This window comes from Canis lupus, chromosome 34 (assembly GCF_011100685.1).
Source record: "Canis lupus familiaris isolate Mischka breed German Shepherd chromosome 34, alternate assembly UU_Cfam_GSD_1.0, whole genome shotgun sequence".
Taxonomy (NCBI): Eukaryota; Metazoa; Chordata; class Mammalia; order Carnivora; family Canidae; genus Canis; species Canis lupus.
Genome location: NC_049255.1, coordinates 20,077,762 through 20,100,467, shown reverse-complemented (window position 1 = coordinate 20,100,467; position 22,706 = coordinate 20,077,762). Strand labels below are relative to the sequence as shown.

The 22,706-nt window shown below is 40.3% G+C and overlaps 1 protein-coding gene across 10 annotated transcripts in view; it reads right to left on the bottom strand.

Annotated features, from left to right (window-relative positions):
* Positions 1-22,706, bottom strand: part of RTP4 (receptor transporter protein 4) — a 114,329-nt gene that overhangs the window by 24,978 nt on the left and 66,645 nt on the right. Inside the window, exons 5-7 of one of the 10 annotated variants that reach the window (XR_005383870.1) lie at positions 21,301-22,309; positions 20,983-21,103; positions 20,016-20,879 (exon numbers count right to left, since the gene is read on the bottom strand). The exons of 8 other annotated variants lie outside the window; for them this stretch is intronic. The gene's annotated coding sequence lies outside the window, so the exon portion shown is untranslated. Of the gene's footprint in view, positions 1-789; positions 1,690-20,015; positions 20,880-20,982; positions 21,104-21,300; positions 22,310-22,706 lie in introns of those variants that run through there. One more of the 10 variants, XR_005383872.1, reaches the window with a different exon arrangement.

Sequence of the window (22,706 nt, the reverse complement as noted above, 5' to 3'; positions counted from 1 at the left end):
TGACCCAAGAGTGTCTTCCTCAGGAATCTGGGAATTATCTTTTTGAAGTGCAAACATCAAGGGAGATAGCTCTTTATTTCCCAGTTCCCATAGGAGGTCAGAGGCTAATTTCAGTGAGTACCTTGCTCCTATTTGCGAAGCTACTTCTTATCATAAAGATATGAAAAGTTTATTTCTCTTCCAGATAAAGCCAATTGGCTAAGTGTCTTTTTCTCTCCCTCCTTTGTAGAGAGGTTTTCTGGGTTGGGTAGAGATTTTGTTTTCAATTATATTTTCCCAACACTTTTAAGCAGAATGATACCCAACTAAACTTCTTAAACATCTTTGGACCTGTTGGTTTCCTCCACTGAGCTCCATGACCTGGCACAAGCCTCCTTAACAGTAATGCCTGGGGCTAGTTAGCAACACCCTCCAGGAGCATGGAGATGCCTGAGATAGATGCCTGCTACGGGCTAAGGCACAGATGGAGTTTAAGCTGATGCCCAGATTGTATCCCATCACTCACACACACACACAGGTTTTATTCAATGAAAACTTATTTCTCCATGTACCTGACAGCATGCTAAAATTCAAACATGGTCCAGGCTACAGGTGTTACTTCTTAACCCTAACATATTTCTTTCTTTTTGCTATTTAACAAAGACCATATCTCTATTTATGTTAGGTCTATATAAGCAAATACAAGTTAAACAGATTAACCATCAACCATATTATTTCTTTACATTTACACAGTGATTTTTTTCCTATTATCAAATGTATTTGTCAATTAAAATTCCTGGAATGCAAAGATTTGGTCAGAGGCAAGGAAAAGTTTTATTGCCATACAGTTTGCAAATCACAGAGACATAGCTTCCCAACAAATCAAAAGTATGCTCTTAAGGGGAAGGATTAAGCTCAGGGCTAAATAGGCAAAAACAAAACAAAACAAAACAAAACAAAACCCCACAAGTTCTGTGTCCTTTACAGAAACTTGCCAGACACAAGTCCCAAACTGCAAGTTTCAGGAGCAGAGTGGCAAGCAGGATACAGCTCACTATTTCTGGTAGCAGTTTCAGGATGTAACAACCGCTGGAGAACATAACAGGATGTATTGCAGGGGTCTTTTTGCGAATTTTGCTGAATTTTGTGCAAGCTTGTTATCTCAGGCTTTGCTGACTGATTTTGTTCCTCTTGGTCTTTGGCCTGCTTAAAAATCTCAGTTTCTCTCTCTTGACATCGAGAGCCCAACTCGTCTGTCAGGGGTTACTGTCTAATTATTGGAGTCTTTTGCTCTCATATTCATATACATTACGTCATTTGAGTGTTACCGACATCCAGTAGGCAGATGGGTACTATTTCCCTGTACTTCAGGTAAATACACAGTTTCAAAGAGAATAGTTTTCTCAAGGATAAACAGGGAATTATAAGTCCACCATGCTTGCCCAGAGCTCATTCCACATATCCAGGCTTTCAAGTTTTGAAGCATGTCTCAGGAGCAACTCTTTAAAAGTTAGGCTCAGCTCACTGACAAATGTCTGTGTGTCTTGATAATGACAGATGTGAAGAATGGAAAATCCCAGGGCAGCCAAGCAGTTGACAAGATGAAGCCCAATCGCTGCTGGCAAGCATGATAGGTTTCTCAGGTGGTTCAGTAGTGGTAAGATAGGATCCAAGGTGACACTTTTATGTTTCTTTTATCTTGGTTGAGACCTTGGGAAGAGGTTAAAAAGCTGGAGAAAGATTTGTTATTCGAAGAGGAGACTTTACTTGAGAATCTGGCATCCAACTTGTTTTGCTAGGCTTTCAGGAAATTAATAGTCAGACTGCATTCCAGCCTCAGGACCCGGGCTGGTAGCAGCTGTTGGATATTTGGTTGGTCGATTAAAAATGCTACTGTTAGAAACCTTTTGCAAATTAAGACAAACACCAGGTTTGTTCCTGCTCTGTTGGGGAAAATATTCTTGCATTTTCAGCCAGAGCTAATTATCCACACCTGAGAAAATTGCCATACAAGAGTATGATCTGCCTGAGGTCTTATGAACTGCCTTCTAGAACTTTTTGTTCTTAGCTGTCTTTATTTCCTGGAAAAAAAAAAAAAAAAAAAAAAAGAACAAAGAATATCTATACTGCATGGAAGACTAAGCTGTGAGAGAACAACTTTCCTCTTTTTGTGTCTTACACCAGGATTACTGTACTATCGTGTGCTGATGACCTGTCCCAGAGCTTTTATAAAAGTAGATAGATAGAGTTGGCTGAGTCGATCACCCAAATCAAGAAGGTTATTTTTGGTCTTTTAAAACTATTCTAGAACTGAAACTTAAAATGAGAATTGACAGAGTAAGAGTGTTCAAGGAGGTCGTAAAAATCTGAACAAGAAAAAAAATATGTGTTTCAGAAGATTTAAGGCTGTTTTGGCTCACTGAGTGTTTCTGGCCTGCAGGATCTGGGTCCTATTTATCTCTATATGCCTGGGCCTGTTCCTGGCACACAATAGGCCTCAACATATGTTGTTGAATGTTTACTAAGTGGTAAACATGTCCATGGAAGCTGGTTTTGGATACACGTAGCAGAGAAAGAGAACCCTTTGGCAAGGCTAGAAGCACTGTAAGGCTCTCAGAAAAATGCATTGGAACTCCATCCATGTTTTTGGCATGACTTTACAGAGTGAGTGGTGGATGGCCAGAAGTCAGACCTGGTGGTAACTGGAGAATAGAATGAGAGAACAAAGAATGAAGTGGGTTTTAGGGATTGGATGGGAATTACTATTATTGATGTTCTCCCCAACCTGCAACAACTCCTGAAACCTTTGGTCAGACACTGGGGGAAAGGATCTGTTTTAAAAATGATGGGCATTCATATCCTCATGTGAAGTTTGGAGATCTGCTTTTTTACTCTCTTAGCCAGTTTGACCAGAGAACTGCATTAACGATGCAGGACTCACATGCTTGCACAATACACCTTGATTTCCTGGCAAAGATGCCTAGCCCTCTCTAGCAACCCTGCTAGTCTGTGATGTTGGGTCTCAAAGAGACATTTTATGGAAATGTACAAGGGAAGCCATCACCACTTTGAAAACAATGACCTATTTAGGACCAAGGGACTGAGAGGCCCCGTAGGGGGCAGGTGCTAGAGGAGAATGAGGATCAGAGAGATGAGCAAGGAACTTTTAACCTAGTAGGGGGTCCAAGATATGCACCGAATAAACACAAGACAAGATAGAAAGCAATGGATATTATGAGAAATATACAAAAAAAAATTACTGTGGAATGGTAGCAGAGGGAGAGGATACCTCTGAGGATTCTTAGGGGATGTCATGTTTCAGATAGGCTTTAAATGATGGCTGGAATTTGGACAAGCAGCTTTGGGAGTGAGAGGCAAGGAGGTTCCAGACAGAGGAGAGAGAATGAGTGAGGTTAGTGAAGCAAGAAAGCACCGACTGTGCTTGGGGATAAGCGAGTGGCTCCATTTGGCTGGAACATACGTAGGAGGAGAAAGGTACTGAAAGACAAGATTAAAGAATCATAAACACCAGAAGAAGGCAGCCAGGCCTTATTTGTAGCCAAAATGAAAAGCACGTATGGGAATAATGGCAGGTCAGCATTTTCATCCATAGATAGAAGATTATCAGAGCTTCCAAGAAGTTCACAGCACTTTACCAACAAGATTTTCACCAGCCTCCCTGCTTCTTTGCAAAGGAAAGCAGAGACTATGATATGATTACATTGTTCTTGTTTTAGATGGAAAAGGTAACATTGGAATGTGGAACATTAGATGCCAGTGAATTATCAGACTTCATAGCCCCATTCCAAATCATATCTTTTTCTCAGGGATGTGTAGACTTCCTTTTCAGATATTCAGACTGTGTACTCTATTCCCAGAGTAACGCTGCCATTGGAATTCAGATCCAATGGTGGACCATTTCAGGGTAGTTCCTGGGCAATAGCAGCCTGACTGAAGGCAGGGGCAGTAAAGTTGGGGAACTTGGGGATTTAGTTGATGGGAATGAGTGACAGGGTGCATGTTATTTCAGGCCCTCCAGGAAGCAGATGTCAAAATAGAGTTATAAGTGTGAGATATATATTGAGGTAATGTCTGTGAAAAATAAAGAGAAGAGGGAGAAAAAGTGGGTAGGGAAAGTCTCTGACTACACTGCAGATCTGAAATCTGTGAAAGGAGAGGAGGAGGGAAGGATGGATGATTACATAGGAAGAACCTCAGATTTTGGGGAAGCTTTGAGAACATTTTCACCAACCCATCAGACAGCTCTAATCCCAGGATTGTCCTATGGGGAATCCAACTTGGGCAGACATGGTGATGCTCATTCATTGACTATGGATTGCCAGAAAAGGGGCTCAGCTCAAATGCTATGATAGATCTTTAAAAACTGCAGATGGATGCTGTCAGGAACTGTACTCTTTATAGTAGGCTGTCTCCCAGGGGAGATTCAGAAGGATTTCTTCCATGGCTACTCCAAGAGATGAAGGGAGAGGGGAGTCAATGAATCCAAGCCTCCTTGATGGATGGTGGCTAGACATTCCCTAATATTAGGAACACAGTGCAGAGAAATGGATGGGGCATAGCTTTCTTCTCCACCTGTCTCTGACATAAACTCTGCTTGGAGGTAGAGTGTGTGATAAAGTGACACTTTTAAGCCTATGATTTCATATCCTTTCTTATACTCTGCTCAAGTATCATGCATTATATTGCAGCCTACACTCTAAAACCACTGCTTCAGCTTCTTCTCAGATTATCTCTTCCATCAAACCAACATGAATCAAACTAAGACAGGAAACATGGTTGATAGAATCCTGTGGATTCAAAGCTCTTTGCCAAATATATCATGACTTTTTCTTGAATTATCTTCAAGATAATTTCTCAATGTTTTTCCCCCTTACATGCTTTTCTCATTGAGGATTCTGTCAAGGTCATGGTTACAAAATTTTAAGTCTTCCTTCCTTGCCTCACTTCTTTAAAAAGTTGTTTGCCACTTTATTGAGATATAGTAGATGTACAAAAAACTGCACACATTTAATGTGTAAAATTGGACAGGTTTGACATCTGGATACATCCTATAACCACACAACAATTAAGATTACAAAGATTTCCGTCATTCCAAAAATTTTCCTCACGCCATATTCTTCTCTTTATTCTTGTTTGCAAGAAGCTACTGATTTTTTTTCTGTAGATTAGTTTGCATTTTTTAAAAGTTTTGTACAAATGGTAGCACCCGGGTGGCTCAATCAGTTAAGTGGTCAATTCTTGATTTCGGCTCAGGTCATGATCAAGCCCCGTGTTGGGCTCTGTGCTAGGTGTGGAGCATGCTTAAGATTCTCTCTCTCTCTTACCCTCTACCCCTCCCTGCTCTCCCTCCCTTAAAAAATTTTTTTATACAAATGGATCATGCACTATGCACTCTTTTTTGACATGGCTTCTTATACTCAGTATAATTATTTTGAAATTTATCCATGTTGTGGCATGTATCAATAGTCTGTTCTTTTTATTGCTGAAAACTACTGTCCCATCAGATTGATTTGCCACAAATTGTTTACATTACCTTGATGATTGACATTCAGGTGGAGTCTGTGTATGACCATATATGTACATGTGGGTCTAATTCTATATTCAGTTCTGTTGCATTAATAGATTTCTCTAACTTTATGTCAAATCTGTACTGTCTTGATTATTATAGATTTTTAATTGTGAAATCAGGTAGTATAAAAACTGCAACTTTGTTCTTGTTTTTCAAAATTGTTTTAGCCATATTAGGTCGAATTTTTGGCTGATACAAATAGCACATCCCACATAGAGTTTCCTGCATAGAGCCTGCTTCTGTCTCTGCCTATGTCTCTGCCTCTATGTGTGTGTGTGTGTGTGTGTGTGTGTGTGTGTGTCGTGAATAAATAAAAATAAAATCTTTAAAAAAAATTAGGTTGCTGAATTGTAACAGTGCCTTCTATTTCCTGGATAAAAGCCCTTTGTCAGCTATATATCATGCAAATGTTATTTCCTAATCTGTGATTTCACTTTAAATTTCCTAACAGTACCCTTTGAGGAGAAATTTTTTAAAAGATTTATGTATTTATTCATGAGAGACACATAGAGAGAAAGACAGAGACATAGGCAGAGGGAGAAGCAGGCTCTATGCAGGGAGCCCGATGTGGGACTTGATCCTGAGACCCCGGGATCACGCCCTGAGGGTGAGGCAGATGCTTAACCACTGAGCCACCCAGGCATCCTTTGAAGAGCAATTTGATGGAATTCAACATACCTATGTTTTTCTTTCATATTTTATGCTTTCAATGTCTTACTTAAGAAGTCTTTGCCTGACACAAGGTCATTAAGACTTTTCCCTTCCAAATGTTTTATAGTTTTATCTCATAATTAAATCTGTTTCATGTGAGTTACTTTTTTCTAATATTGTGGTAGGAGTTGAGGTTGATTCATTTTGCAAATGACTATCAAATTTTACCAGTGTGTTGAAAATGTATCCTTTCCCTTATTTAATTCCCTTTGTGTTTTTGTTGAAAATCAATTGACCATATATGTACATGTGGGTCTAATTCTATATTCAATTCTGTTGTATTAATAGATTTCTCTAACTTTATGTCAAATTTGTGCTGCCTTGATTATTATAGATTTTTAATTGTGAAATCAGGTATAAAAACTGCAACTTTGTTCTTGTTTTTCAAAGTTGTTTTAGCCATAGTAAGTCCTTTGAATTGTCATATAGATCTTGAAGTCATCTTGAAAATTAAATTTGTATTTAAAAAATGCCTGCTGGCAACACCCTTTTTGAACTCAGCCACAGTAACTTCTTGCAAGATACACCCAGGAAGGCAAAAGAAACAAAAGCAAAAATGAACTATTGGAACTTCATCAAGATAAGAAGCTTTTGCACAGCAAAGGATACAGTCAACAAAACTAAAAGACAACCTACAGAATGGGAGAAGATAGTTGCAAAGGGCTAGTTTCCAAGATCTGTAAAGAACTTATTAAACTCAACACCAAAGAAACAAACAATCCAATCATGAAATGGGCAAAAGACATGAACAGAAATCTCACAGAGGAAGACATAGACATGGCCATCACGCACATGAGAAAATGCTCTGCATCACTTGCCATCAGGAAAATACAAATCAAAACCACAATGAGATACCACCTCACACCAGTGACAATGGGGAAAATTAACAAGGCAGGAAACCACAAATGTTGGAGAGGATGCGGAGAAAAGGGAACCCTCTTACACTGTTGGTGGGAATGTGAACTGGTGCAGCCACTCTGGAAAACTGTGTGGAGGTTCCTCAAAGAGTTAAAAATAGACCTGCCCTACGACCCAGCAATTGCACTGTTGGGGATTTACCCCAAAGATACAGATGCAATGAAACGCTGGGACACCTGCACCCCGATGTTTCTAGCAACAATGTCCACAATAACCAAACTGTGGAAGGAGCCTTGGTGTCCATCGAAAGAGGAATGGATAAAGAAGATGTGGTTTATGTATACAATGGAATATTACTCAGCCATTAGAAATGACAAATACCCACCATTTGCTTCGACGTGGATGGAACTGGAGGGTATTATGCTGAGTGAAATAAGTCAGTCGGAGAAGAACAAACATTATATGGTCTCATTCATTTGGGGAATATAAATAATAGTGAAAGGGAATAGAAGAGAAGGGAGAAGAAATGTGTGGGAAATATCAGAAAGGGAGACAGAACATAAAGACTCCTAACTCTGGGAAACGAACTAGGGGTGGTGGAAGGGGAGGAGGGCGGGGGGTGGGGGTGAATGGGTGATGGGCACTCAGGGGGGCACTTGACGGGATGAGCACTGGGTGTTATTCTGTATGTTGGCAAATTGAACACCAATAAAAAATAAATTTATTATTTAAAAAAACAGTGTTATTGCCATTTGCTATTATTACTACCTAGAAAATAAATAGATCTTAATGATAAAAAAATGCCTGCTGGATTTTTAATTGGAATTTCATCAAATCTACAGATCAGTTTAGAGAGAATTAACTTCTTAAAAACATTGAGCCTACCAATCTGTGTGTGTGATATATCCTATTTCTTTAGGTGTTCTTTCACATGTCTCATTAATGTTTTGTAGTTTTCAGTGTATAAACTCTGCACATTTTTTGTCAAATTTATCACTAATTACTTCATATTTTTAAAGATTTTATTTATTTATTTGAGAGAGAGTACAAGTGGAGAAGCAGACTCCCCACTGAACAGGGAGCCCAGACATGGGGCTCCATCCTGGGACTCTGGGATCATGACCCAAGCTGAAGGCAGACACTTAACTGACTGAGCTACCCAGATGCCCTTAATCACTTCATATTTTGATGATATTGTAAGTTATTGATTTTTAATTCTATTTTATGATTGCTTATAGCTTATATACAATTAATTTTTATTGCTTCTAAACAATCTTCATGTATTATGCAAACTTGATAAACTTACCAATTCTTATAGCTGTTTTGGAGATTCCTTAAGATCTACAAATACATTATACCATCTTCTAATAATGATAATTTTATTCTTCCTTTCCAATTTGTGTGGAAATTTTTCTTGCTTTATTGCAATGGCTGGGACTTCCAGAATAATACAGAAGAAAAGCACTGAGAACAGGTGTTCCTACCTTTTTCTTTTTTTTTTTTAAGATTTTATTTATTTATTTATTTAATTTATTTATTTATTATTTATTTATTTATTCAATCAGGAAGGACAGAGAGAGAGAGAGAGAGAGAGAGAGAGAGGCCGAGACACAGGCAGAGGGAGAAGCAGGCTCCCTGTGGGGACCCCAATGTGGGACTCAATCTTGGGTCTCCAGGATGATATCCTGGGCCAAAGGAAGGTGCTAAACCGCTGAGCCACCCCAGGATCCCCCTGCCTTTTTCTCCCAATATTAAGATTCAATATCCACTGTTAAATATGATATTAGTCAAAAGCTTTTTATAAATGCTCTTTATCAGTTTGAACAAGTTTCTTCTATTTCTAGGTTGATAGGAGTTTTTAGTCATGAAAAGACATTGAATTCTGTCAAATACTTTTTGTATCTATTGGGATTATCATGTGGGTTTTCTTTTTCAGTCTCTTAATATGGTAAATTACACAGACTGATTTTCAAATCTTAAGGAAAACATATTTCTGTGACAAACCTCAATCATGATGTGTGAACTCTTTCTATATTGCTAAATTAAAGTTGTTAAAATTGTATTTATTTATTTTTTTAAAAAGATTATTTATTTGTTTATTCTGAGAGAGACACACACACACACACACAGAGAGAGAGAGAGAGAGAGAGAGGCAGAGACACAGGCAGAGGAAGAAGCAGGCTCCATGCAGGGAGCCCAACTTGGGACTTGATCCCAGGACCCCAAGATCACACCCTGGGCCAAAGGCAGGTGCTAAACCACTGAGCCACCCAGGGATCCCCAAATTTGCTAAAATTTTATTAAGAATTTCTGTGTCAGGAAGGATGTTGGGTTGTCAGTTTTTGTGTTTTTTTTTTTTAATATAATATCTTTGTCTACTTTTGTATCAAGAACAATGCTGACTTCATGGAATGAGTCAGGAAGTGTTCTCTCTTCTTTTCTGGAAGATATTATGGAGAATTATTATCATTTTTTCTTTTAGTGCTTGGTTGAATCTACCAGTGAAACCATCTGGGCATGGTCATTTTTTTTTGATGGTTATTAATTATTTATTCAAAGTCTTTAAAAACATGGGTGTATTTGTGTTATTTATTTATTTTTTTTAGTAAACTTTGGTAGTTTGTGTTTTTCAAGGCTTTTGTCCACTTCAAATAATGTGTAGAATTTACTGGCATAAAGTTGTTTATAATATTTACTTTTTAGTCTTTTAATATCAATAAAATCTATACCAATGATCTTTTTTCCTTCCTTCCTTCCTTCCTTCCTTCCTTCCTTCCTTCCTTCCTTCCTTCCTTCCTTCCTTCTTTTTGCTGATCAATATGGCTAGAGGTTTACCAATTTTAGCACTTTCTCAGATAATTGATTATCTCTATTATTATTATGTTGTCTATTTCATAGACTTTAACTTTGATCTTTATTATTGCTTTCCCTTGGCTCATTTTACCCTCTAAAAAATGTTGTTTAAGATGAGAGGATGGGGGATCCCTGGGTGGCTCAGTAGTTTGGTGCTGCCTTCAGCCCAGGGTATGGTCCCGGGGTCCCGGAGTCAGGTCCTGCATCAGGCTCCCTGCATGGAGCCTGCTTCTCCCTCTGCCTGTGTCTCTGCCTCTCTCTCTCTCTCTCTGTCTCTCTCTCTGTCTCTCATGAATGGATAGATAAAATCTTTCGAAAAGAAAAAAATGAGAGGATGATTCCGTACTGACTTTATCATGGCTCCAAACAAAGATTCTTTGTTCATATTTTCAATGAACTTATCATCTCTGCTCCCATCCTTTTTACAAACACTAGGAATTTAATCAGCATTATTCTATTCAATATTCTAAGTTGAAAGTATAAGATATGTTGGGTGTGGGCAGAGGCATCCTGCTGAGGTAATAAGGGAATTGAAAGTAGGTCCAAACAAAGAACCAGAGAAGTGATTAGAAATCAAAATTTACAAAAATAGAAGATATTCAGAATAAGGGTCATAAACATAATTCTCCCTCATCTAAAGAACTGTTTTTATAGAATAAATGTTAGACTTCTTGGTGGATCAACAGGGTATAAATTACAGAGATATAGTTTTTGTCACAGTCAGAATGTCCCAAGTATGGGTTATTTCTGTGGAGATGGGTGTGAGTTCTCAGTCTCTGAAGAACTGAACTGAACTAATATTTGAATATTCATTGAACTTGTAATTTCTATCCCTGAGGTCAGACAGGCTCCATGAAAGAAGCCTGATGTGGGACTCGATCCCAGGACTCCAGGATCACACCCTGGGCCGAAGGCAGGCGCCAAACCACTGAACCACCCAGGGATCCCTCAGACAGGTAGATGTTTAAATGCTACTGTCACTACACATCAATTGTGTGACTCTAAGCCAGTTACTTAACCTGAGTCCCAGCTTTCTCATATGTAAATGGCAAAATAAACATGCCTATTTTATAGGGTTATAAAGATTAAATGAGATACTGTGTGAAAAAAATATTTAGCACAGTGTCTGGTATAAAGTATATACTCTGTATATTTTTATTTGCTTGTTTATTTATTATTAGCCTGTGCTGAAGTCCAGCATGGGCTGGAATGGGAGGAGCTTACAGGTCATTCAGGTCAATCCCATTACACAATGGATGGGGAAGGTGAAGCAAGGAGCAGTGGCTTGTCCTAAATCATATAGTTTGTCGTTTGATAAAATCTGAAGCCCAGGTATTTAGACTCTCTGGTCCACTGACCTTCCCCCACTTTACCCCCCCCCCCCCATTCCACATCACACACATACAATAGGAACTGGGGACAGGAAGCTCAGTTATAGATTCTGGTTTCCACTGTGTGCTATATGATTTCAGGCCAGTCCTTTATGCTCTACAGATCTCAGTTTCTTCATCCATAAAATAGAAACATGGCCATATTTCTAAAGGCTTTCTAGGGTTCAGAGTTTTGTGTTTTAAAACAGGTAATTTAAGCTGATGTGTAATTGTTTTCCTCAAACAGGCACTTCCATTGCTTTACCCATGGTGACAAAAAAAAAAAAAAAATTGCTTTTGTTTCATGTTCTATTTTAAAAAGAAATCTATCATTCATTTCTAATCTTGTTTGTTTGCAACTGTGTTGAGTTAAATAGCACAGTAGGCTTAAGTCAAGCCGGCCGGCTTTCTGGGAAAGCAGTATGGGGGTGGCTACTTTGTTTTCCTTATCTTCCTTGGGGTACAGATAACACAGCCTGCTGCCTGCCCTGTCCCTGTCATCGGCTTAGGGATTTGCAGAGACCACACTGTTCCTCCAGCACCAGGGACCCCTGCCACCACCTTAGAGATAATTCATCATTCAGGCTGTTCCCAAGTTGGTGGGGAGTTGACTACATGCCTACCTCACAAATGCCTACATTCATCCACAAAAGAGAAGCAATAAACTGAAAAGATATGTCAATTAATGCTCCTGCCTTCCAACTTCCTTTTGCTGCAATGAAAGAGGAAAGATTTGCCTTTTCTCTTGTGTTGATTTTGCAAGGTTTTCTTTCTTGTCACCTTAAATGGATATATAGCCTGTTGGAAATATGCATCTTCCTTCCATAAGGTACTTACTAAGCACCCATTCTGTGTGCAGTGCCCAGTTGAGACTCTATGCCTGCCTCAAGGAATGCATAAGCTGGGGATGGTGGGAAAATGAGCAACTCTTGAGTTTAAGTTTGTATTTTAATTCATACACATCTAGTGCTAAGAGAATATGGTGTAGGGAGATATGAACTCTGCTTGGGACTCAGGAAAAACTTCCTGGAAGTGGTAGGATTTATGACTGAAAGATAGGTAGACTACAGGTGAGCAGAAGGGACAGTTTGGGCAATTAATTTCTTTAACAAATTTCATAACCAATATTAATTGAAGGTGGCATGTTCTATGCTAATTAGATGTTGGAGGATTGACTTGAGAGAGAGAAAAGATTAATCTAGTGGTCCAAGACAACATCCTCCCTGGATGATGACTGTTGTTTAATTCAGGTAGAGCAATGGGGGCAGTCTTATGTAAGGTTTCCCGTGGCTCAGAGGAAGAGTGGAGAATGTAGGAGGCATATCCTGCCTTTGCAATTACTACTAAGGGTTCTCAACTCAGCTCTACTGACATTTTTGGCCACCTAATTCTTTGTTGTGGGAAACTGTCCTGTGAATTATAGAATGTTTAGCAGCATCCCTGACTTGTACTCACTAGATGCCAGTAGCAATCTCTCTACAGTTAGGACAACTGAAAATCTCTCTAGACATCATCAAATATATCTTGATAGGCAAAACCACCCTGGCTGAGAACCATGTTGAGATGCAGTTTAATATGTTGGAAAGATCATAAAAATCAAGATCAGAAGAATAAGTCTCTTCTTTGAGGTTTTGGACAAGTTGCTTTCAATTTGGGATTTCAGTTTCCTCATTTTAAAAAGAGGAATTGTACTACATTCATCCACTTGTTTATTTGTTCCTTCATTCAATCAGTAAATCTTTTGTAAGCTCCTGCTACAGGCCAGGCATTCTTCTAGGTATGATGGATACAGCAGTGACCGAGAAAAACAAGGTCCCTGCCCTCATGTTGCTTACATTCAAGTCAAGGGAGGCAGGCAATAAACAAATGGGCATAAAAAATATAATAAAATCCTAACCAATGACTAGTTCTTTTTTTTTTAATTTATTTATTTATGATAGTCACAGAGAGCGAGAGAGAGAGGCAGAGACACAGGCAGAGGGAGAAGCAGGCTCCATGCACTGGGAGCCCGACGTGAGACTCGATCCCGGGTCTCCAGGATCGCGCCCTGGGTCAAAGGCAGGCACCAAACCGCTGCACCACCCAGGGATCCCCTGACTAGTTCTTTGATGAAAATAAAACAGAGCAATCTTATAGGCTGTTCTTCAAGGAATTATTCTCACATGGCATTTCAGCTGAAACTGATGGAGTCATCCATGTGAAGCTCAGAGGAGAGAATGCTTTGCCTGGAGAATGCTCCAGGCAAAGAGGACAAGAAGTGCAAAAGCTGTGAGTTAGGCCTGTCTAGAGGGTGGTGAAGAGTGGAGAGAATGCTAGGAGAGGCCTGAGGGGTAGATAAGGGTCAGTTCCTACAGGGCAATGTAGACCAGGTAAAGAAGTCTTAATTTTATTCTACTTGCTATAGAATGCTATTGGGGGATTTGAAACAGGAGAGTGATACAATCTGATTTATTTTCATAAAAATCATTCTGGCTACTTTGGGGATAATGGATTTTAAGGGGGTAAGAATGGAAGCAAGAAACCAAGCAATGAAGTGGTTTTACTAGATCAGGACAGAGTGGGTGATGGCTTGGTCTAGAGATATGATAATGCAGATACAGAGAACAGAATAGAATTTTGGGATATCTTTTGGAGGTAGCCAACTGGATTTGCCGGTGGTTGAATGTGAGGGCTAAAAGAGAAAGGGTAACCAAGGATAATGGCCAGGCTTTTGGCCAGAAGAACTGAGGGGATCATTTTCCCATTTACTTATGAGAGAAAAACAGATTTTGGGGTGAAACACAATAGTTCAAGATGACTTTAAAATAATTCTCAACTAGAAAATTCAATTCTACAGTGGGATTTAGTGCTGCCTTTCTTTTATTTTCTCCAGAGACCTCAATCCACCTCTCCCACCTCCATACCACACATCTATCACAGATACACACATACAAAACTCTAACAAAAACAAATGTGTGTGACAACGGCATAGCAGAAAATCAGGGTGGTTTCCAAACTACCTCATGCATGCACAGATAATCTCTTGCCTGACAAGCAACAAGGGTCTTTGGAAAATCATGTTAGAGATCTTGTCAATGGGAGGCTTTGCTATCAAGAAATCTAATGAGGCTTTAAGAGAACTGATAATTCATTAGCATTCTTGAACATGCCTCCACTGTGTTGCGTGGTAATTATTGAGTAGCTACAGACCAGCTCAGAAATACAGTGACAAAATAGAATGCTCCATCCATCAAATCTCAAAGCTATAATCATCTAATGAATGCTACAAGAATCAAACAGTGGAAATAATAATAATATATTTGCTTCCCCTTGAGCCTTTCAGCAAGGTTTCCAGAGCCTATGGTGAATAGATTTACTGGAAAGTTTGGCTTCCTCTAGGGTGTAGGCCACAGTTGTCTTACAGCTACTGGACAAATGGTTCTTCTGACACACAAGGCAGAAAGGCAGGTAGATACAGCCTTTTAGCATAAAAGAGAGCAATCCTTCATCTTGGACCCTCACAGGAGAGTATGCTGTTGAGAGCAAGCATGGATCTTACATGAGGCTTGCAGTTTTCAGGAGTCTAAACTAAGATTGGGCTTCTCTTTAGCGTTGGCATAAGGAAGACATCCCCAGAAGCCTTAAATCCATTCCATCCAACACTGAATGAAGAGACCACAGGGAATGCTGACAAGTGAAAACTGCAAAACTCTCAGCACACATGACTTTATCCACATCCCCCCTTCCATCCCACCTCCCAGTTAAGAGACTTGAACAAACTCTAGCCTGGCTTCTATTAGCTCAAGTCCATATCCCTGGATGACAACTCCAACCCCTTTAAATGACCACCTGAGAAAGCTCAATGTTGCCAAAAGAATTTACTGTTTGTTCCAGCCAAAACCAGACTATATGCCCCTGACCTCACTTTTTTTAGAACATTTACTTTAGAAAACCTGCAATTGTAAGTCCCTTTTCTGTCCCTTTTGAGATGTATCTTCTGCAACCCAGAAATGTCTGTCCCAAGGACCTGGGTGCCATCCCTTTGAATATGATCAATAAGAGATAGAGCCAGAGTCTCTGTGGGAGGGTGGGAACCTAACTTTAATAAATGCCAGAGAGGCCTAAGCACATTGGCCACTCAGTCCTGGTGTCCTTCAGTACTTCCCTTTCAGCACATTCCAGCATTTTAAAAGCCCACTACTTCTTATTCAGTGGAGTTGAACTCAATTTACCCACTGAAGTCTCTCCCTTACTATAGTTAGCTCCAATAAAATATGCCTTGCCTTTTTTAACAAGTGTCTGGTGTGAAGTTTTTTTTTTTTTTAAATATTTATTTATTTATTTATGATAGTCACGGAGAGAGAGAGAGAGAGAGGCAGAGACACAGGCAGAGGGAGAAGCAGGCTCCATGCACCGGGAGCCCGACGTGGGATTCGATCCCGGGTCTCCAGGATCACGCCCTGGGCCAAAGGCAGGCGCCAAACCGCTGCGCCACCCAGAGATCCCCCCTGGTGTGAAGTTTTTCTTTTCCACGAGCCTGGGTTCTGGGACTTGGAAGACACAGGAGCAAGTCTGGACTCAAACTCTTCTATTGTCATAACTGTAGGCAAAAGACTCTGTTGCCTATAGCTTTAACTTCATAAGTGCAAAATGAGGATTCCAAAATATACTCCATATATCCAAGCAATTGCGATCATAAAACTGCATAATGCTTTATAATAAGAATGCTTATACTCGAGTGTTAAAAAATCCGAGGGGGTTTTATAACGGATATCTTTTAGAACAGGGCAATCTTTACGAAGGATGTACTGTTGACTCACAACTAGCCCATGACACAGAACATCCTTGTGCCCATCCCCTCAATTTATTTTTCTCTCTTCTTCTTTATAATTCAAGCGTCAAAGCCCAAGATTTAACCATCTTTGAAAATATACTGATCTTGGGTTTAGGGACTACATTTTTGTGACTATTTTTAAATATCTTTATTAAGTACAAATACTCTAGTTAGTAGGGGCAACACATGGGCTTGATTGCAGCCATTTCTGCCCTGGCAGAGGTGAGTTTGTGAGTACCTGACAGATCACCCAATAGAAGGTGATTTAAAAAAAAAAAGGCCCAGAATGATATCAAGTCATGAGAATGGCATTTGTGTTCTTTCTCCTCCAGAGATTAATTGTTTGCTCTTCTATGTTGCTATCGCTGTCAGATAAGTGAGCAGTGACCTTCAAAGCATGAGTTCCAGTCCCTGCCTTTTTGCCCCTGTACGTGGTGGACATTGAGGCCCCTATGTCTCTTCCTTGAGTCAAACTTGGAGACCAGGAGTACACTAAACGTATCTACCAGGAAAAGCCAAGGATAGTTTCTGTTCTGTGGACTTGAGGCACTGTACCCAGGTAGGCGCTGGCCTAGCATACTACCTCACCTAAGTTGCAGTTCTCGCCTGCTTCCTGCTATCCTTGTTCAGTCAATATGAATAGACTTTTGTGCCCCAATTTCCATCTGAACCTGCAGGTTTATAGCCATTTTGACTAGGCCTAGACACTCTGTCTGTGTCTTGCCTTTCCCCACTTCTTGGGACACTGGATCTTATCTCTCTTCCCTGCACTCATTAGTCCTGGTGTCCTGCTCAAACAAGCAGCTCATCCGGACCATAGTGCCACGCTGATAAACTTACCTGAGATCACCTCACCATTGCCTGCATGCTCCTGCTTCACACCCTACCTGTCAGACTGGATTTCTGTTCTGGATCCACCAGCTCACCTGAGCTGTTTCAACATTCCTGCAGACAATGCAGTTTGAGCTGTCAGCCACCCTGGTCGGAGTCCGTTTACAAGTCAGATAAATTCCCATAGTTCTGGTCCTGTAGTGTATCCTCCACCACTAGCTTCTCACAGGGGCCCTGAGGTAAGATCTCAAAAGATCTTACACAAAATCTGGCTTTGGAATAATTCTAATTCTTTGTGAAACTTTTTCTGGAGTTTACTCTGACTTAGTTTGATGCACAAATACTTCATCCTCGTTGCTTTATTTTTTTTATTTTTTATTTATTCATGATAGACAGAGAGAGAGAGAGAGAGGGCGGGGGGTCAGAGACACAGGCAGAGGGAGAAGCAGGCTCCATGCCGGGAGCCCGACGCGGGACTCGATCCCGGGACTCCAGGATCGTGCCCTGGGCCAAAGGTAGGTGCCAAACCGCTGAGCCACCCAGGGATCCCCCATCCTCATTGCTTTAAATATCCACCTCTTCTATGAATGAGATGAAGTGCCTTGGTATTGTCAACTCACAACTCTGTTTTGCACTTCACTTCTAAGCATGGGAGAATTTGAATTGGCAAAAAAAACAATGAAGGGCAATTCAATACATTATCAATTCTGATAAATTATTATTGACAACCCTGTTGTCAGGGTTCAACAAGATTTCATTATATTTAAAGCAGTTAATGTAATGCTACCTTGATCTTAGCCAATCCTTCTATTGGATGTAGCTGACCAACTTCAGTGAGTTTGACACTTAAATATATCCTTCAAAGTACTGATAACAAAGGCCTATGCTGTGATTGCAAAGAACCACAGAGCCATCTGAACCAATGCCTTTGGGTTGAAGGATTTTCCTGCAGAGGTTCAACTGGAAGATGTATCCCGTGGGTGTTTAATCTTCATAGAGAGAAGGTGGTGTTAGAATTCAGATTTTAGTCCTTCCTCCTTTTGTGTGAAATGCAATCCTTCAGGTAAACCCATCAATGATTCAGCTTAGTGCCATTAAGTTTTTCTAACTATAACAAGGGAAGATAATAACAGCTCAGGGTTTCATGAGTCATCATGCAACTCTTTACCCTCTCCTAGCCTCAGCTGGCTCATATGTAAAATGGAGGTATTGAGTATTGAGTAATATCTCTTAAGTCATTCCCATTCTTAAGATTTTTGGGGTAGTCTATTGGCTTCCTTAATGAGCATCTTCTAAGCTTCAATTTAACTCCAATTTCTCTCTGAGTTGGACAAAGACATGTCTTCAGATTACTCTTAGCTATAAATTTTCAAACTCCAATGGAACTCTTCATTCGGCCATAAAAATTATTAGACTCCTAATATGTATAAGACTAAATTTATTGAGGTTGTTACAAAGTTATTGTGGAATTACCTTCTGATATCTGTTGCTTTGGGCCCCCTGAGATTGAGCTAGATCCCTGCTTCACAGAACAAGCCTTCAGACCTGGAGACAATGCTGTTGCTCCTTCAGGGAGATTCACAAGAAGCAGAAGATAAGTGAGACAAGCTCCATCTTAAACTTTAATCTGCACTGACAGGTTTATATTCTTTTTGATATGAAAGAGACTTTTGAAGTCCTATGATCCATTCCACCCACCGGCTTATTTCACAGTAAAGAAACCAAGACTCGGAAAGGAGAAGTGAAGTAGTTAGAAAATTGATGATTAGAACTGAGGCACACACACCTGGGTTTGAGAACTGGCTCTGCCACTGGTTAGTTGTGCAACTCCATATTGAATTTTTATGCCTCAATTTCCTCATTTATAAAGTGGTTATAATTAATACCAACTTCATAGAGCTTTGTAAGGATGGCTGATTAAACGGAAATAAGCATGTAGTGGAGTGCCTAGCCTATCTTAAATACTCAATGAATATCAAATATATTGATCACAGTGCTTTGGGACCAAACCCCCATCTCCTGCTCTCTTTGATTATACAATTGGAGCTTTTGTTTTATGGATCTAGAGAAAAGCTAAATGAAAAATGCCTGCGTCTTAAGTGTCAAGAATGGTTGTTTTCTTGAGACAAAACATATAAAAACAAAAAATAAGGTGAGACCAGTGGCTAGACTTTGATATAAATACAGTCTGAGCGTGTAGATTGCTGACAAATTATTCATAATTGCAGAGGCTGCTGGAGGAGACATCAGGATAATCTTATAGAAATAGTTACAGAGGACAGAAGAAGACTGTGATAAATGAAGCATAGGATATGCAGGGTATGGAGACAGATGGTAGTCATGGAATGTGATTGGGGAAGGGGAGTGGTGAGGGAGGTATCTGGCACAGGCAGGCAATGGTGATGACATTGGCCAGCAGTCTCTGGACCTTGGATGCAGAAGTGGAAAAGTTACTAGAGCAGGAAGGCAGAGTTTCAGTCCTAAAGGTGTTCAAGACTTCAAGACTTGTTTTAGAATTTCCAGTGTGTGTGTGTGTGGGGGGGGGGTAGAATCCCAGGGTGGCTCAGTGGTTTGGTGCCTGCCTTTGGCCCAGGGTGCGATCCTGGATTCCCATTGGGCTCCCAGCATGGAGCCTGCTACTCCCTCCTCCTGTGTCTCTGCCTCTCTCTCTCTCTATGTCTATCATCAATCAATCAATCAATCAATCTTAAAAAAAAAGAAAAAAGAAAAAAAGAAGAAGTTCCAGGGGGGAAATGCTGGATGACTCTTGACTGAGAAGTAGCCCTCTTCCACAGAGAAGGTCATCCTTCATGTGCAAAAATTGGAGAAATATCCTTGAAGTGGTGAGAAGGAAAGGGACCACCTACTTGAGTAGCTAGAAGAGTCCATTGAATCTTGGTCTTAGATAAAGGCTTAAATGTTATAGCCAGATTCCAATCTTGTTCATCTGAAACAGAGAGATATCAGTGCGCTTTCCTGAGAGGCCAAGTGGGGCCAAGACGGGCAGAATTTACAGACTGATGATATTGCATGGGGCTTGGTCAGAGTACGGCAGAAAGACACCATTTAGGGAGCATACACATAAGCAGGCAGTCTTGATGCCAAGTGCTCTGTACTCCTGGCATAGGAAGTCTTAAATCACCATGCCTCTACAATGATAGATTGGCTTTTAGGGTCAGATATGAGACTAGGTCAGTAGAGGGCTAATAAGAATAGGGTGTAAGAATAGGGTGTAAGGAGCAGTTGCTATCCTTGAAGTGGGGAACAGTGCAACTTGTTGAAACTCTTTCTTCCATGCACCTTGCACATATCTCTGTTACAACCACCACTATAATCTACCAGGACTATATGTCTTCTCTAGGTGACAAAATATTGAAGGCAGAAATTTTGAAAGACAGCAGTTAAGAACATTTACTCTGGAGCACTACAGCATGGATTCCATTCCAGCCCTACAATCACTAACTGTGTGACATCAGGCAAGTTTCTTACCCTTTCTATGTCTGTGTCCTCATCTATCCCTGTCACTGGTGCAGTGACAATTATATTAGTTAATAAAGCGATTACATAGTGCCTCGCATATAGAGAATGTAATGTAAGTATGTGTTAAAAAAATAAAGTTTACCTCTGTCCCCAGCTCCTGGTATGGTGCTCATTTTCAGTGTTTGGAAAATGATGGTTGAAGTGAAAAATTAAGTCTAGGCGTTTTGCCAAGTGATGGTTGGAACCCTAAATTCCTGGCCTATGATCTGTGACCTCACCATGACCCAAGACACCAGCACCATGTAGTACTTATTGGTTGAGATGATCCCAGCATCCGGGCATGGATGCAGCAGAGCAGTCACCATGAATTAAGAAGACACATGCAAGTTTAATCCTGTGAATTAATAATAATAATAATAACCCTGTAAATTATTCCATCCCATCAGGCTGCCACAGGAGACAATGGCTGCTGCTCTCCCAGCTCCTACCCCACCTACCTTATTTCCTTATCAGCCTCCAGGTGCAGGTACAGATAGAATGACAGGGGCCCTAGGAGGAGAATATCTGCAGGCACAGCCTCTTGAACACGGAAAGGATTCACAATGAAAGAGTATAAATCTGGAAAGTGAGGAGGTTAGACGCCAGTAAAAGCTGAGGCAGTAAGCAAAAGAAAACTAATCCTGGGGCTACTGAAAGCAAGCCTTCACCTTGCTTCCAGGACTTTGTCCTCTAAGGCACCCTTGAGTTTTCCCTCCACCAACTCCCCATCCCTTACTCTTCCACTTCCTGCTTCCCTCCCAACATACACCACCTACCAACACCAACAGCATGGCTTCTTGTCAAATATGACTTAGTTCCAGGAGACAGAGCCTCAGCCTCCCCTCTATTTCAAATGGAGATTGTAACTCCCATTTCATGGGGCTCTAGTGAGGATAAAAAGACAGTGTGTGGGAGAAGGTATTTTGGAAGAGTGTTTAATGTACGAGTCCAGAACAAATTATTTTAAAACGCACCATTTATAAACAGCCAATCATTGTTTTTATCTTATTTTATTTTATTTTTGTAATTAACACCCCTGCCTGAGGGCTTGTATAAGACTGACAAAGTTCAGTTGCTTTTTGAATTAGCGCATACATATAGATAGTAACTGAGTCAACACAAAGCACTTCTGAAGGTTTCTTACACTGGTAAGCATTATGTAAATAAAGGATGATATGTATGTGGAAATGACAGCGTAGGGGAGAAATCTGGACCACACTGAACATTCTGTAGAATGTTCTGTGGCTCCTACACAGGACTCTAAATCCGGCTCTATATTTCTGTTTCCTCATTATTTAAATGCTGATATACTTATTCTGCGTACTTCATACATGGGGTAGTGTTGAGAATCACAGCAGAGATGTTGGTTGGTGAATGTGCTCTATAAGCTGTAGTATACTTGACACATTTTAGAGATTATTCATGGTGTGTGTGTCAATGTTGATACGCTGCTACACCTGTTCACTTCTTTTCAAATACTTCTATCCCTTTCTCTCTATCTCTCTCCCTCCCCTCTCTCTCTCTTCCTTTTGCAGTTGGAACACAAAATATTGATCAGAGTGATTAATCAATGTCTAGACAACCTTATAATATTTGCTTTAAAGTGCAACTTATAATTACCAGGGCTTGAAAATAGTAAAATGCACACACATACACATTCTCACATACACACATTTTGAAGCTCTGATACTTACCATCCAAAAGGAATTAAACATTTAGCCTGGGTGCTGAAATATTTGACCTGGAGTGTTTATTCTGATCTGCGATGTAATTGGACTTGATCAGCTGTGTTGGGAATAGGAGTTAGCCCTTAATAGGATTAGAAAGATTATCTAAGACTTTGCTTCACAGCCTACACGTTGAAATCTATATTGGTTTGTCAACACTGAACCTACTGTGACCTTCTGCCCCTAGCAGAATGGCTTGCTCAAGGTTTTCTATTCAGAGTGGAGTTGGACTGTACTTAAACCAGCAATTTGCTCCTATCCAGGTTGCTTTTTCTAGGAGAAATAAATGTGATTCAAGGTTGAATGAGAAAAGTCTGACTGCCATCACAGGCTCTTGACACTAGTCAAGCTTCAATGCACAGCATGACATGAAACTGGACAATGGAATACTGGTCCTGACCCCAGTGCTACCACTGCATAGCTGTGTGAATTTGGAGATGTCACATGGATTCTCC